Here is an 18696-nt window from a genome sequence, read left to right as displayed (position 1 = left end):
ACGTCTATATTTTTTTTCTCGACTAATTCTTGGTGAAAGTTAATAACTATTATGACACTTCAAAATGACCCACTTTTTTCGAAATCTTTTAATTTTTATTTTTTTGGAATTAGTCAAAGGGACAATACATCTTTAAGGATATTAAACAGTATTAATAGTGTCTTAAATAAATGTATAACAACAAATGATGATAAGATTGAGAGATTTTGTAAATATGTTAAAATAGAAGATGATTATAAAAAGTTCATCAACACTTGTATATAAAGGTGTACAAAAACTAGACTAAGTTTAAGGATATAATAGTTATGTTAAAATAAATGTATAACAAACGTGGATATTTCTTTAAGCTCATTATATAGCCTAGTTATGCGTAATTCCGATGAAAAATAGTTATATTGTTAATGTTATATTTAGCGCAATATTTTTAAAATGTAGACATTTATTTTAAGAACATTAAACATAATGCATGATTTTATTAAAGATTAATTTTTTTAATGAGACTTACAAACTGGTGTGTTTATTTGATTTGAAGAATGCGTTAAAGATATATTGTCCCCCTGAAAAAAAACATTTTATTTTGTTATTTTATAAGTAAATTTTCGGAGTTTTTTTAAAATATATTCAAAGTCTGATTTTATTAATCTTCATTTTTCATGTTTTTGGAGGACTTGAATAAATAAAAGAGATTCAATGAGAATAGCATCATAGCATCATTGCTACAGTAAGTTCATTTGTATCTAGTTTCATTTTCGTGCACTATGTGTGTATTAGAACACATTAACTATCGAAGGTCTTCGATGTCAATCTTGTTCATTGAATAGGTTAACATTTGAACAGAACTTAACTTATCATTAACGGAGATATAAGTCATTAATTTGCATTGCATTTTTTTCTGAGCTTTTCTCAATGAGATCATAACATAGAATTTAGAATGAAAAATATTTTTTTTAGTACAAGAATCATGAATATTTACGAGTCTCATATTTGTCGTTGTCTGGTTTATCAATGCTTAATTAGCAAAAACATCTTTGATGATTTTGCTTAAGTCTGTTCAAAATAATCTATGTATTATTTTTCTTTATTCTTATGACGAATTCCAATTTCATAAGATGAAAAGAAGCAATGATTCGGATAAATTCATTCATGCATTCTTTATTTCAGATATAATATCCATAGAAAGAACACCATATTATCTACTATTGTTATCTCTGGTACGATTACCGCTGTTATTAATTTTACTTCGAAATTTGGAGGTGAGACGTAAATAAATATTATATTACAAATATTCGTAAGCCTACTGTCTCAACTTGGAACATTCTTCAGTTTCTATACAAAACGCGTTTTAATGATGGCTTAAATAAAACAAATGCATGTACTGTATATAAATAAACGCGTTTTAATGATGGCTTAAATAAAACAAATGCATAATACAAAACGCGTTTTAATGATGGCTTAAATAAAACCAAACGCGTTTCAATGATGGCTTAAATAAAACAAATGCATGTACTGTATATAAATAAACGCGTTTTAATGATGGCTTAAATAAAACAAATGCATAATACAAAACGCGTTTTAATGATGGCTTAAATAAAACCAAACGCGTTTCAATGATGGCTTAAATAAAACCATATACTGTATATAAATAATAAAGAATACAATGAATTAAATTGCTTAATATCAAATGTATTGTTTTAAAATTATAAATAATGTTGTCTTGTTACAAAGCGTTTTTGATTATATAAATTAAATTAAATTGCTTTAAAACATTTTTGTTAGTAATCAAACTTAGTCAATATTAATGTTGAAAAATATACAGATTCTCCAAAAATAAAATATATTTAAAATTAATTTAATCTCTATAACGCTAATTTAGAAATTGTGTGGCCAGCCTAAGCCTGAACATTAGAAAACATAGTGCTCGGCATATGGAAATAAGGCATTTATGACCGCCGTTCATGGTCATCCTGATGCCTCACCGAGCCAATTCAGGAGGCCTAACATGGAAATGTTGATAATCACGCTAAATATGTTTAAAGAGACGAACTTTGCTTCATCATATCAAAGATAATTAATAATTACAACTAAACTTTTTTTTAACTGTTTTTAGGCTATAATTTCCAAGAAAAAAAACCTAAAATTACAATCTACGAAACGAAAGTGTGTGTTATGATGAAAAAAATAATAATTTAAGAAAGGTTGAAAAAATGTAAAGATAAAAAAAAAAGGAAAAAGAAAATGTAGGTAGCATGTAGATGTGTTATCTATGGCAATTATAATTTTGATACACGATTCAACATTTCTATCAATGGTTAACAATACATTAAAGATGTATTGTCCCCCTGAAAAAATAATTCTTAACAAAATTTTTGTTAAGCATGTCATTTTAATGTAACATAATATTTATCCACTTTGACCAAAAATTGGATCGAAAAAAAATGTATTTACCTGAAAAACTGTAATTTAAAGCAAAAAATGGCCAAATTGGCTGCCAGCCAGTGGGTTTTTGGTTGAATTTAACCATTCATTTTGTAATTTTATAAGTGAAAACATTAATTTTGTTCAGTTTTTTCCTACAGAAATGATTTACTTTATTAAAGCTATAAAATAATATATTCAAAGTCTGATTTTATTAATCTTTATTTTTCTTGTTTTTGGGGGACAATACATCTTTAAGAAATGGTTATAATAATTGCAAGATGAAATAACTTGTCACGAAAGACTAAAAAACGAAAAGAAAAATTGCATTTGTATATAATTATATATATAAGGCCTATAGGCTAATCAATGTTTAAAACTTTCTCCAATTTAAAAACAGACGTAAAATGCGCTGACACAAAAAACGCACATTATAACTAAACTCTCACTCCGTACGTGATGCTGTACCATTTTACTGAAACTGTTTATCAAACGACAGACAATCCGGATTAACACGAGTTAAGAAAAAGTATTATCAACCATTACTAGTGATGATGTTTACTTAACAAACTCGTTGGTTTTGTTAATAAAAGTGATTCCAAATCCGATAGAGTAAAGCAGATCGACATGTTAAGTGTTCAAAATTAAGTACAAACTTACAAACATCAAACATACACACACGCGGCAACAGAAGGTCAATATTATGTAAAAATTAATGAGAAATATAAAGAGTACCGGAAAGTATATTCTAAAAAGATAAGTTTTTATAAATTTAACACACTAGTTAATAACACACTAGTAACGCTTATGTAGCCGTAGGCTAAGATATACACACTTGACCTGTCGAAGCACGGCCGCCGGGTACTGAGTTGTTACTCGTCGAGTGTTTTCATACGGCGACCGGGTGCTAGGCTTTAATGTTAAGTGTTCCTTTTATTAAATCATACACGCTCCAACGCGATTTCAAAGGCGAAATTTGAGAAGATAATCCACGCGATTGGTATATTGGTGCTTCGACTAAGATATCGAAGTCAGCAATTTATATTTTTATATGAGATTAATTTTATAACTAAATACCAATAAACGGTTTCAATATTCTAAATTGAGTGTCGGTTTTCTAATTCGGGCTCTTATCCTGTTCGGTGGCTCTTTGTAAAACTAAAAGTGAAAAATTATCCGACGAACATAGTGCGTTTTGTTCTGCTACGTTCCGTCAATTTGGCGCCATTAGGAAACGATAAAAGGACGTTATAACAGCGGAGTGCGTCTGTTCATCGAGTTTGGGATACGAATTGTTCGCTCAATCTGATTTAATCTCATAATTGTGATAAAATACCCCTACAACTTATCATCCATACTATAATAATTGTATCAATCAAACGTTTGCAATATCAGGCGGATGGTACGATTCGTTTGTGTTTGTGATGCAAAGACCGATCCCAAAGCGACTACCGGATTACCGCCAATGGCAGTTAACTGTGAACCGCTCAGGGAAAGTAAATCCATTAGACTATATATCTAATCTATAGCAATCATAAATAACAAATGATTAGGCTAGTCCATGACATTTTGTCTCTGTTTGGGTAACAAACATTAGTTTATTATATAACGCTTTATTCATATTGTTGAGTCGGCACGGATTTAAAATGGACAGTCAATCGGTTGAATTGTGTAATTTCGACTTTATCTAATGCGAAAACTAATTCACGGAGTTAACGGCATGTATAGATATAAAACTGTGTCGTGTTCACATAGTTCAAACTGCCACCAGGTATTTTAAAGGATATAATAAAATTAGGCTATGATTTATATATAGTTTTTATCTAAAATGTAAACAATAATGAAACAGAAATTAAGTTTAAACACACAAAGTTGACGCGTGCGTATCATTCGTCATGTGTACAATTATAGGTCCAAGTTGGCGCGCGCGTATCATTTATCACGTGTACAATTATAGGTCCAAGTTGACGCGCGCGTATCATTCATCATGTGTACAATTATAGGTCCAACTTAACGCGCGCGTATCATTCATCAAGTGTACAACAATAATAGGGCAAAATAAACGCGCGCGTATCATTCATCATGTGTACATTTATAGGTCTAAGTTAACGCGCGCGTATCATTCATCTCGTGTACAATAGGTCCAAGTTAACGCGCGCGTATTATTCATCATGTATACAATAGGTCCAAGTTGACGCGCGCGTATCATTCATCATGTGTGTACAATTGTAGGTCCAAGTTGACGCGCGCGTATCATTCATCACGTGTACAATTATAGGTCCATGATTTCATCAACTTGTATATCGATTTATTTATTTTCTTTTAAAGATGAAATGATATCCAATAATAATGATTGTCATATTCAATTCACATTTTGTTGATAATGAATCATATAACCAAAATGTTGTTGGATAGTCCAACATGGTAACACAACTTATGACATTTCTAGCAGGGAGGTATAGAGGCTAGAATCAGCTAGCAGATCACTCTCTAGGCACCTCGCGATTGAGGGAAGATATTCAACTAATACTGAAAGACTAACAGCCTCGCCTGCCATCTACACTATTAATCCTCCCTAATCCTAATTTGATCCGCATTATATGAGGTTTTAATGAGACTAGGATAAACACACAGGTTGTCCTTTGGCGTAGATTCAGCTGTGCTATTCAGTCACCCTGCATCACTTAAATCTATCTGTTGACGTGTTAAGCCGTTTTTACGTGCTAGCTTCCGTTCTATATGTCCAAGTGGCATAAACACATTACAAACAATCATTATTTCTGCCATTTGTTTTCTTTAACTTGCTTGAATTCTGTGGCGGTGGATTCTAATTCCACTGATTTGGATAAGCTTTCGGCCGGATAGTCCTCTATAATCTCGTCTAATAATGCGTGATTTACATGGTGAAGACTGAAATAATACTAAATAATAATAAACACCGAAGTTAAACAATTGTATTTTAGTTAAAAAACTTAGAGGCTTTTACCCAAAAAAAGTATAGGCTTGGTAACAGATATTTCTAAATTAATTTAGTTTTACAACCAGATATGGTAGGCCTACATTTAAAACACGAACATTCAATGTTAAGGCAAGAGGATCGTCAATATTATACTTATCAACAAAAAAATTGATATATAGAAAAAAAATAAGAAGAAACACTTCCGGGTATTTATTTTATTAGATTCCATCGAATATAAGTGCGTGTATATAATGAAATAATTGGAATTAAAATAAAGTTATAATCTCAAAAGGAAAAAAATGTCAATTTGATATAATATTTAGAACCATAAATCGGTAAAAAAAATAAGAAATAAATAAACAAATAAATACGCGTTGTTCAATAGATAAATCCATAATAAGTAATATCTAAGGAATACCGCTAACAGTCCGTGGTGCCCTTGACTGTGACATTTCTAGCCGCCAGTAACATTTTAAGCTCGCATAGACTCTCTTACACTTTTTATAATTGGGGCTTAGAAATGAAAATCCCTTCTTCCGTTTCAAGTCACACGCTGCGAATCTGATGTCAAACTAAGCGTAGTCCCATAGGAATGTGGTCTTATAAGAACATTAGTGAATGTCATTGGTTACTTAAGGGGGTGTACCGAAATCAAGATTATTAACATTCTATCATTCCCGAAACATCAATTTCCGATGTATTATCAAACTGAAACTATAAGAAACATTATTTTGTATATGTTACTTAAGAGTTTTAAACTGCATTCGAATTTTGACATTACAAATTAATTCATAATTGTTTTGAAATGTTTATAATTTTGCTGAAGATAATTTTAGAATCGCTATATTGATGAAAAAGCTTTCTATCTCCGCAACGCAACCGGGCGTACGAGCAAAGCAACCGGGCGTAGGTGCAAAGCAACGGGCGTACGCGCAACACAACCGGGCGTACGCGCAACGCAAGCGACAGTTTCGACGACATCCATTGTTGAGTTGCTTACGTCCGATCTTTAATAATTTGAGTCTAAACCGAATGAATTAAAAGCTCTTTTAAACAAAATACAAACTATACTAGCTTTTATTTCACTGTACTTTACCTACATCAACCACTGTGATATTATCAACTAGTATGTTTAATGAAATAATATGTTTTAACTGCCACCCAAGTTATTATTTAAAATATATAGTCTAGTCTTTCAATCTATTTTCTTCTAATTGAAAAAAACAAATGTCAGGAATATTATTATAGATAAATGTACGTATAAAATTATTAAAAATGTTAATTGAGCATTAGAAATATGTAACTCTATTTGTCTGCAATATCAACGAGAAGGATGACGTCACTGAATAAAATCAAATTTATCAAAACTGAACATTATTTTGCAAGATAATGTCGCCTACAATTAAAAACAAGTCAACACATTAATCCGGTTAATTTGAACTTGTAAAGTATGTAAAAGAGTTGATCGCTGATTGAATTCTATCTATAATAGTGAAACACATTCAAATTGACGACAGTTTCCGAGATTTTTAGACCTAAATGTTTCGACTTATACAGCGATCATGAAAACGCAGTGGAAGAACTTGTTTGCGATATGAGACTAAAACAAGGTCAGTGCTGTTTCACAACTTGAATATTTCCGGATAAAGAAACGAAAGCCATGTTTTAACTAGTTGTATAAATTGCAGATATTCGTGCCGTTCTGTAATAAGTTGGGATCCTCTGGTCCGCAAGGAGTTACTCACAGAAAAACTAAACATTATAAACACGACACAGTAATGACCCGTTGCGCCTTTCATATGTCAATTTCCGCCCTCTAAGTTTCCGCTTTTTATAAAAGTTTATCTGAATGTTACATGATGCACAAACAATAAATGTTTTAAAGGTTAACTTTTCACAAAACTGTTTTTGTTTTTTTTAGAAAGTGTTGCTAATCTGATGGTGAATACGAAATTGATATTTAAAAAAAAACAACACCGACACACTCGCTTATGAATCGTCAAACGGGTTATATCTCCGTGACATCCAATGAGATGTTTTTTATTTTTTACGCTGACAGTGACACCACAAAGAAACACCTGGTGTCTGCGTATAAATGCAGAGATGCGCGCACGCACAGAAACTGCTGATGTTTGTTTGTGACGTGTACGCGCTGTACACGTTTATCTTTCATTTACAATTGCGCACAGTTCCTATTGACATGAACTGACACCTGGTTCCATATCTAGACCAGGTTATAACCTAGCTAAGACCGAAGGATTATTTTTCACAGGTTAAAATCATCTGTTTTAACAGTTGACAAGAGCAGAGCCTTGCAGATAGTGAAGTATGCTTTAGTTTTGACAACTTTCCATTAGCAGTCGTAGCAAGTAAAAAAACAAAACAAAACAACACGGGTAAACGTCGTGAACGTTCATGACTGATTATACGAAATATTGACAGTAATTTGTTGAACTTGGCCAGTCAGCCATGGCGAATGTTCGCTTGCAAAAGCCCAGATGGGAGCATATCACAGATCAGGAAAAGAGCAATAACTGTATCGTGTAACATTCTATTGAAAAAGATAGTTTGAAAGAAATTCCAGTGATTTAGATGGATATGTAACTCTCCACCACAGGTGGTATGAGTCCCTGAGGGACCGAAGCATTTCCCATTACAAGCTGTAACAGCCTAGTTTAGGCGGGTGACGAGTCCAACTCACGTCTCAGCTAGGCCAGATGGTGGACCTACACAGTCACCCGACTATCCACAGAGGAAGACTCAATTAAGGGACACAATTGCTGCTAAGAGCCTACATAATATTTGTAATAGCATACGACACTTATCAATGATTTTATTCGTTACATTTCAAACTTCAAACGCTTTCTATTGAAAACTGTTGACTTTGGTACAAATTTGAACTTTGACCATTAAGAAATTAATTCATAATTTTTCTGAAGTATGTTTAATTTTACTACATTATTATTAGTTAATGTCCTGACGACAGAGTCCCATAAGTGTTCCTTATAACAAATCTTCCTAAATATAAAGTAACAATTATTTTTAGGCTTATCCACAATTGCAAACCTCGATAGCAAGAAAATAGTAATTATTAAGTAACCAATTAAGAAAGATGAAATTGAAGAAACTTAGTACAAATCACAAATCAGATTCGGCGGAAAGATAGCAAAGTTACAAAAACAATTCAGTGAAGAAAAAACTATTAAAACAATGTTTAACATTTCAGATTTTTAGTTTGTGTACTAAGCTTATGCAAAAATGTTTTGAGTTTATAAAAAAATGTAATATTAATACAGTTAAACAGATTCCAAATGTCATAACCTGTCTTTTTTTTTGGATATTTTCAAAACTATTATAAAATCATTGAGGATAATTACCAAAAAAGTGTAGCACGTACAGAGATAGTACATTTTTGATGAACCAAGTCCCGAGTTTCCTTTCTAAAGAATTTAGTGAATGTCCCTTGGTCTCAAGAGGGCATTTAGTCTCTAGTAATTCTCCCTTGTAATCAATGAAGCTAATTACCCAAATCAGAATAAATCTCCTCTTGGCCTATTTGACTTTTTAAATAAAGTTTTGATAAGATTCTTTATCAGGAAATTAACGTACACTATGAGGTCTTTAAGAGGGAAGATGTGATAGGCTTTCGATCCTTGTTAGGATTACATTACGTCCTATCATAGTCAATGGTTATGGTCCCACTGGTACTAGGTTGAACACTGGTCAGTAGGGGACTCCCGCTCGACTTTATGACGCCCTCTCTTCCCCTCATTACAACTTCCTGTTACTTATTCAGCCCCGTTCTTTAATATTGTGACTTCTCGTGAAAAGCTAAGCAGCGTTAGGGCATGAGTATTGTATTGGCTCGGTGTTCTCATAGCATTGATTTAAGGTTTCTTTTCTAATGGTATACAAACTCCTATGGGAACGAAAATGGGAACATGTTCATCGACCCCAGTCACAGTATTTAATTTAAGTTTTCACTTGAATACCCAATGGTATCTAAGCTTATTTATTTTTAGATATCTTGCAAACCGTCTATGGCAAATACATATCAATGCTCACTGTTATTGATCTTGCCTACCGATAAATGTCGTCTACCCCAATTTATCGTTTCATGACATGTTTTTAATTTGGTGCAAGTCTGGTTGTAATGTGTTCCTAGATAAACCTATGAATAGCTTGCAAGACTTATTTTAAGCTCTGACTACACTAATACTAGTTTGACAAAAAAAGTGCCCAAAATATAGTAGTAAAATATGCCCAAATATGTGTTTTTAATTTAGTGTAAGTCTGGTTGTAATGTATTCCTATATATAAACCTATGAATAGCTTGGAAGACTTATTTTAAGCTCTGTCTACACTATCAAACTTGACTAAAATCTCCGCAAATATAGTAGTAATATTGTCAAATAATTATGTTAGTGGTAGCCCTATAACATCATTATGTCCATATATTGGCACATCACATTGTTTTGTCACAGTTTGATAGTGTAGACAGAGGCTAGTTTTACAGATGACAGCCCGTTATGCTTGGTTCCCACTAGAGACGCGCAACGCAAGGACGTACGCGCAACGTAAGTGATTTGACCAATCAAAAGCGATTGCTCATCCAACTGTCGCTTGTCATTTGTCAACTCGCTTGCGTTACGTCTCTACGTCATTGCGTTGCGTCTCTAGTGGAAACCAAGCTTTAAAACCAATCGGTTTTCTATAAATGAAGAAAGTACGTATATTTTAAAATCTTTTATTGAAATTCAAATTTATGTTCGCTCTTTGATTATAATTATAATATACAATTATGATGAATTTAATATTTTAATTAAAACTAGGCCTACAAAATGGCCTAATAAACATTTGATTTTATTTATCTTATTTAATTTTTGTTTTGTTGATAAACTAAATTTACTCTGTAGAACTATAATAGAACTATCATTATTATACACTTTAGAGAAAATTGAGATGCAACAAATAAAGCATAAATAAACCTTCAATAAATAAAGCATAAATAAATCTTCAATCGATGAGAGATTTCATTACGGCGGCACACAATCAACTTAACGATTACAAAATGAGAACCGGAAAATTAAATGCGGTCCAAAGTGGGTTTTAGTAACTCTTGTGTCGTCAAGATTTTTATCTATTATTACTAAGCTTAAAACAAAGACTGATAAGTATGTATCTCACGCTAGAAAGAGAACTAGTCAATAAACAAAAACACTTTAAACCATCTTTGAAAATTCGTTTCACATAAACATGATTTAATCGCAGAGTGTTATCAGTTTAATCTAAGCCTAAGTCTCCTGGATTAAGACCGTCGCTCGGCTTTTTCACACCGGGGTTTCAGCTGCCGTCCAGCCTTCAAGTTCAATGCTGTGGTAGCTTGGTGATTCAAGTTTAGGCCTAACATCCTAGAGTACCGAGTGTATGGATACAGATCGTGCTGAGAGGTGCAGACCAACTACATTATAACCTAGGTCTGTATCACTAAATCGTAAATATTAAATATTTAAATCTATGGAATGTAATTGATCTTAGTCTGTATTTTCAATAAAAATTACTAGCAGATAATTTATTTAAAAAATTGTAATATTAATCTAATTTAATGTTGTTAAACTTTGTACAGTATAACAAATAAACAAAATATCTGAACGTATATAAAATGTACATTTAATATAAACAACTATTTATCGATTCGGTATCATTGTTTATGTTTGTCGCCCTCTAACAGCGAAAACAACGTGAACTTTATATGGCAGAATACACAATATAAATGTAAAAGTTTTATGGTAGATTTTAGGCCTAACATTTTTAACTTGTTCCACGGCAGTTTTGGAAGTCAAATATGAGCGATTATTTATAATACGTATACAATGAAACCCTCTCCGGGATTACCTTTTCTCCCTCTTAATATAAAAAAGGCCTAGTTTTGTGATTTTCTGCTCTGAACCAGAAATTATATTACTTAAATGTTTAAGTTAAAATATTTCAAGAAAAAAATCAATGTCATCGAATCGTAGTTGTTAAAACAAGGTTTTAAGGGGGATGATGGATCCGTTTGGGTTAGGTCTCAGTAACGAATTACTGCATTGGGCAAGGTTTCGTAACGAATTATTGCGCTTTGGTTAGGTGGCAGTAACGAATTATTGCGCATTATTACGTCTAATTGATTTGATGAATATGTTTTGTTTTAATAAAACTTTACATAATGTTAATAGTATAGCGTGTTATATAACTCTAACATATTTTATGTGTTTAATAATAATGACATCATTAAATGAACAATAAATGAACAACAGGCCTAAATAATTGTTAGGTCATCTCTTTCCTTGTTTTTTAAAAAAATTTTAAATATGTATATAATGTGATGTACTTTTAAAATCAATACTGAGATGCTTATAGTGTTATCACGAAAATATAATAAAAAATAAATTATATTAATAATAATATATTTATAAATAAATTGGTTAAACGAAATTCACTCGAAAAAATAATATTAATATTTTCTACTGAATAATTTAGCCTTAGAACTTTGTATTCAGTAATCATATTATTATCTAATTTGCAATTAGATTTGTGATGACGTCAATATAGAGCGCGCATTTTTTGTTTTGCGTCATCAGAAATCTGTTCATATCTTTTAATTAAGCTCATTTAAGAAAACAACTGGCTTCGTTATTTAACTTATTGTTTTGTTTTCGGATTGTTTTCAGAATTAAGTCTGTGTTATAATCAATACACAAAAGACCATGATGTAAAATGTGGAATCCTAGCCCTAGATAAACAAACATGTATTCGATAATGAGGCAGACGAACACCTCTCAAAGCCGCCTCATTTAACTTGAACCATCAGTGTAGAAATTATTGATACCGTAATAATGTAAGACGATATTGAGGTACCTGTACATGAATCCGAACAATAACTTACGCTAATTATAATAACCGGAAGTAATTTCGCATAGTTAATACAAATCATTACTCTTTTTTTGTAAATTAATCTATATTTAGCTGAAAGTTGCTATAGACAAAAGTTGCTTTAGATAAAAAGTTGCTACAGAAAAAAATTGCAATAGAAAAAAGTTGTTATGGAAAAAAGTTGCTATAAAAAAAGTTGCTATAGAAAAAAAGTTGCTATAGAAAAAAAGTTGCTATAGAAAAATGTTGCTATTAGACCAAGGTTAAAAGAAAGAAACCAAAAGTTGCTACGTTTGCTAGACCAAATATTATCTATAGCACAAGTTGCCGCCAAAGTTTTCCATTTAATTCAATTTTATTTTCATAAGATACATCATTATGTAAAATGAGAGTGCACTTATGTTGGAGAAAAAGTAAGCCCAGATGGCTTTAAGGTTCCACCAAAAAAAATCAAAGGTAAATATAAATAAATAAATAAATATTTCAAGAGTAGTCAATAACGAAATAAAGAGAAATAAAGAAGCTCAAAATTGATTGCATAGAGTTTCGTTTAGAGTTAAACGTTCTTACGTTCAATGCTTAGCAAAAGTATTACAGCTTAGTGACGTTATTATTATTCACAACTAGAGATTGATATCGATCAATAAGTAATAAAAGCGAAACATTATTACAACAGTCAGCGCGTTATGAACCACTTGATATATTTGCGTTTAGCTTTAATCATAAGAAAAATAAATCAGAACGAAATGTCTTCTTTTAAGCCTTTAGATACTTGTAAATATTTTCATAGAGATTAAGTTTCGCCAGCCGTGTTCAGTTGCATCTGCAACTTGTTATTGTTGGCGCTTAATTTCGTCTAATAACTGTTAATAATTATGATAACAATAAAGAAGACGATCTGACCATGTATTACTATTGTGCATTGGTTTGTATGTTGCCATTATTAAGGGGTTTTGTTGTAATTAGGTTGTGATGTGTTTACAGATTAATGTTATTAAGACAAGTGTTGATAGTACACAAAGTAAACACTTGTAAAAGACGCTAAATTACACAGATAAACTGTTCGCTGAACTCTTGTTCATCAGTTTGTTTTACAAAATTGTCATCTATAGAAAAAAAATGCTCGTGAAGATTCTTCATTGACACTGGCACGCGTACATTTTCGCCCTTTATTCCAATACAGTAGGCCTACGTTCATAATAAAGTAGGAAGGAACAATTCTAATCATTTGAATAGGTCACTTTGAAAACGTTATTCACTTCACAGAAACAAATGTGTACAATGTACTCAACGATTATTTCGTAACTCTTAATTTAATAATAATGTGTACAATACTGTAGCCCTACTGTATAAAACAGTTGGAGATTAAACGTCAAATACAACTCAAACGGTAGCAATACCCTATATCAATTTGTTAATGTACCGTACAAACGAACAACACGTTTTGTATGGATTTTGTAATAAACACATTAGGCGCGCGCCTTTACTAAATGATGGTATGTTTTTGTACGTGTGCCTGCGCGTCATATTTTATGTGGCCAAGTGTTACGTAATTATTAGCATAGTTCCGTAATAATATTCGCGTTAACAATAATTCCCGTTAGTTTGTTATTGTTTTCTTAATTTAATTGTATTAATGTTATTATCTTTGACTTGTCCCTGTACGATCGGCCGGCCTGTTTGTTCATTTTTAACTAAACTTCTGCGATATAATGTTATCTTTTACAAATCATTAATCTTAAAACTTTCAAAACAACACGAAACAAACCATTAGAAAATATTTATCTACCGATCCGCTTCTTTACTGTGAATCCATCTAAGCTTTATTTCCAACTTTCTTGATCCGTCCGCTTATAAACGCATTGTTACGCGACAAACGAATTCAGAAAACGCAGGCAGATCTCTCTAGAGAGACGCGGCCGTCCAAGATTGCACGGCGTTTAACCTCTGATAAAAACACTACGATAAATTGACATTAGCGGATAACTTGCGTAGATCCAAGACCCTGAAGAGATAAACTTAATTTTCCCACAATCAAGTAAAACCTCACGAACTGGTGCAGGTAAAATTCGAGTTAGTACTTAAATTAAGTACGCAAAAGGAAAGTTAGTGTAAGAAATCGACGAGACACAATCCACACAAATGAGAATGTCCGTCAGAATGACTTAGATTACACGATCTTCTAGGATATTAAGGAAATATCACAAAACACACAATAATTATTATGAAATATTTAAACGTTGTGGATCATCCATCATGTGATATCAAGTACGAGTTCACATCTAAACACATACAACTTGCAAAACATAATACCGTTATATGCTTACATTAACAACTCTAGTTGTTATTGTTAAAGCATTTTCTTTGTTGTATACGTTACATTACACGTTTTGGTTACGTCCAATTGACGTCATTGTAGACTATTATTCTACATAATCATGCTACTAATTATCATCTAAAATAACAATAAATATGATTTAGATATTGTTGCTTTTGTACTTGTGGTAGATATGATTATTTAATTACGGTACGCTCCGATCATATCGACGCTCATCAAGTTATTACGTCATAAATTAAGTTACCAGTACTTAATTTACGGTTCTTCCCACACACAATTATTTTTATTTTTACAAACTTTTATTTACATTCTTGATTTTTTATTTGCAATTGTTTGTTTTGAATTAAAAATAAAATTATTTTCATTATATATTTTTAAAAATAGTATTTGAAAAATTAATGAATTTATTTCTTCTTATTCTCTGGAATATGAATGATTATTACCAGATCAGTAGCCTGATTTATTAACAAAAGTCACAGATAATTAATATTAATGCTTATTAAAATGAGTTTTTTATTGATAACGAGTCGCTTTTAACACTGACGTATACGTATCATTTTATTTATTAATGTTGGCAAATAAATAAACAACACATTTGTGCCGAGAGGTAGCAAAAAGAGGCCAAAAGCTTCGGTCACGTCAAATTATGGTTGCCAACTATTTTGGTTGTCGTCCTCATTCTCATTCTCATTCACAACGGAACTTATGTTGTATAAACATTGTCGGGTTCTTTATTAGTTTGTCGTCAAAGTTTAATATATCTGAAAGAGTATTATACTAAAGTACATGTACTTCGAGTTAATGTACTTTAAAATATATAACATAATTGTTAGAATGTTGAGGTGTTGTTGTTACATTATAAATGTGATGCCAATGTAGTTTCTGTCATTGCTTTCTTTTTACATGCTTAAGAGCTGCTTGGGAGACGATCTGAACTAAAAAACCTTTAGTTATTTTTGTATTCACTCCTGTATTGTTGCTTTGTAAATACGGTACCCTTTCTTTCTTTTTTTTTATACTGTACATAATTTAACGTTTGTTGATGTTATGTTTTGTTTGTTTTTTTTACCGCACCACAAATGGTTTTTGTTTTTTTGTGAGTGCCACCGTTCTAAAGGTGGAGTGTCCAAATTAAATAAATAAATAGATATACATAATGCCCAAAATAAACCATCTTAAAGGTAAACATTTATTTTATTTATTTATTTATTATAAATGTAAAATGAGATAGATGATAATGATCATGTATAATGAAACTAAATATTTTATAACGATGCTTGGAAACAAAAAGGTTATTTGGACCAAACGTCTTTGTAATACATTTTTAAAGTTCTTTCGTAAGTGTATAGAAAGCTAATGAAAAAAAGAGGTAATACGGAATACAAAGATTTAAAAATGTTACTGATGAAGTTTGTCAAATTGTAATGACATTTGGAATTAACAAAAATGTGATATATAATATGATTTTATATAATGACATGAAAGATAATATGAATGTGAATAAAAGTGGTGTTTACGCCACGAAAGAGAAAAAAAACTGCCAGGTTTGTTGATGGTGTTATGCTTTTTGGAATGTATATTAATAATCGTAAGTTGTGTTGATCAAGTGCCCAAGGGTACATGACACATCCTAGCTTTTTGCTGCCTTACAGGCTAGCTTATTGTCGGGTTTTCTTTCTGATACAAAACCTAAGCTCTGCTCTTTAACAAGTCACAGCCAAGGTAAACTCGGATGTGAGAAATAAATAAAAATCCTCAATCAACATTGTAAGAAATTTAACTACATTTATAATAATTTAGCAGGACATGCAACCTTAAAATTAAAAAATATAGGCCTATATATATTTTGATATAGCCTAAATAATAATAATTAAAAAAAATTACGCGTCAACACAATTTCGTCAACACGTATAGTCATTTTACTGGTTTAGAATTAATGATACTAATCGAAACCAGAGGAAAATGTTTTCACTAAAAAACACACACATTCCAGACTGAAGATGACCAATATGATGAACCGATACGAAACTCCACATTTCATTTCATAAACATTAATTATATCGTTATCGCACGCATGTGCTGTTGTTATTATTATGAAATACTATGTTAACTGTATACTGAGTTGAAAATTTAATAAAAGATAATAGACCCATACAAATGTCATGCGCAGGTCCAGGGAGACGAAGAAAAGGCTCTAACTATATTTCCCTTCTCGTGAAAGTGGCAACAATATTGATCACCTGAGTGTCAATATTTTAATGAAAAAATACCATAATATAAATATCAAATTAAAAATATCATATCGATAAGATTGGACAATATCGATCTTCATCAGCTCTTGAACATTGAACTGCTTAGTAATAAATGCATCATAAAATCATCATAATTCATATTTTAAAAGTATTGAGGCGCCTTCATGTTTTAACCGTTTTAAAATCAAATTACAATTTTTCAAGATTTTACACGAAATCGCTAAAAATGTGCGGTGTAGTGGCTTAGAAAAATGAATAGGTTAGCCACCTCCTGGTATGAATATCATGGCAACCAATATTATCAATTTCCAGTGGAATTAAAGAGGATTAGGCCTAAGACAAACAAACCGTGTGAAGATTTATCAAATCTAAGATATGTAGGCCTAGGGACCGCTAGGCCTAGGAAATGCCTCGGGTGAAGACTCGGAGAAAGCTACACTGGCGCCGACTCAACTAGATTCTAGACCAACCTGGGAATACCAATCTAAGGCAATTTTAAATGAACTTAATAATTTGAGATTACAAGGTGCCTTAATATGCTGTTTGACATGCTATATTGAGTAATGTTAAAATAACTTGAGCAGAAATTTAAGGTCGTTGTAACTTCACGAATTTATCCCATTTTGTTATTTAGCTATTATTATTGTTTTAATTGTATACTGTATTTTAGGCACGTATTTCAACCCATTATTGTATAATTTTAACCGTGTACAAGTGACATTCGAAATTATATTACGTTTAAAAAATTTACAAAATAATGCTAAATTATTATAGAAATTAAATATTGTTATAGTATTGTGTAAATAGAGTTCGCCTAACTATAGTTGTTATTTACTGATAAAATACTGTTACAGCTTTTATTAGTTGAATTATACAATATATATATAAATATATAATTATACTTAAATAAAAATATCCAAATCCATCAAAAATATTATATTTAATAAAAGATTAATTCGTTAGCACTCGAATGAATTCACTAAAGACAATTTTATGGCACATTATTACTGGATAAGAATTTATGCTAACTTCGCAAGGGATGAGGTGGTGGGGGAGGGATGCGTAGGCCTACACCACCACTCTTCTCTTTGAAATATGCCTGGCGTAAATCCATAATTAAGATAAATGTATTACACTGGTACACCATTAAAATTGATTTGTGAATATAAAACGCACAACATGTGTAATTTGCTCTATAAAAATGTATCATAAAACATTTTAAAAAAATGGGCCTATACTGTACATATCAACATATGTTAGAAATAAAATATAAAAACCAAGATGTGCAGTGATTTCAATAGAATTCGATAGTGACACTATTCACTTCAAAGTGATTCATAATTTTACAACCAATATTTTATCGCCAATAAAATTACGTAAGCGCAATCCTAACCATTTTATAGTTTGAGGTTTTCTTTTTAGTTTTTTAACATCAGATGTCAAGGCTACACGTAACGATGTACCCTCGGGGCCCACGTCACGATGTACCCTCGGGGCCCACGTAACACATTTTAAAATTAATACAATTAATATTTTAATCGAAAGGGTTGAATCTAGTGTTTGAAAACGTGGCAATCTCGCGGCTGGTATATACCGTGAAAGTTGATCAACGAAAGAAATATACTTCGTATAAGGCCGCGTCCACACTAGAGACCGATTGTGATCACGCGTCGTGTGCGTTAAGCGTAACATAGTAATACTTAACCCAAACGCGTGAAAACTGTTCTGGGTATATGAATCAGGCGTAAATACTCAGAACCCGCTAAATGTTCGACCGCAAAAGCGAACCCGATACGAGAATTAGCAGGCGCTTCACA

The sequence above is a fragment of the Antedon mediterranea genome, chromosome 3, assembly GCF_964355755.1.
Source record: "Antedon mediterranea chromosome 3, ecAntMedi1.1, whole genome shotgun sequence".
NCBI classification, from domain to species: Eukaryota; Metazoa; Echinodermata; class Crinoidea; order Comatulida; family Antedonidae; genus Antedon; species Antedon mediterranea.
The sequence above is the reverse complement of the archived record's forward strand: the minus strand, read 5'-3'. Positions refer to the sequence as shown.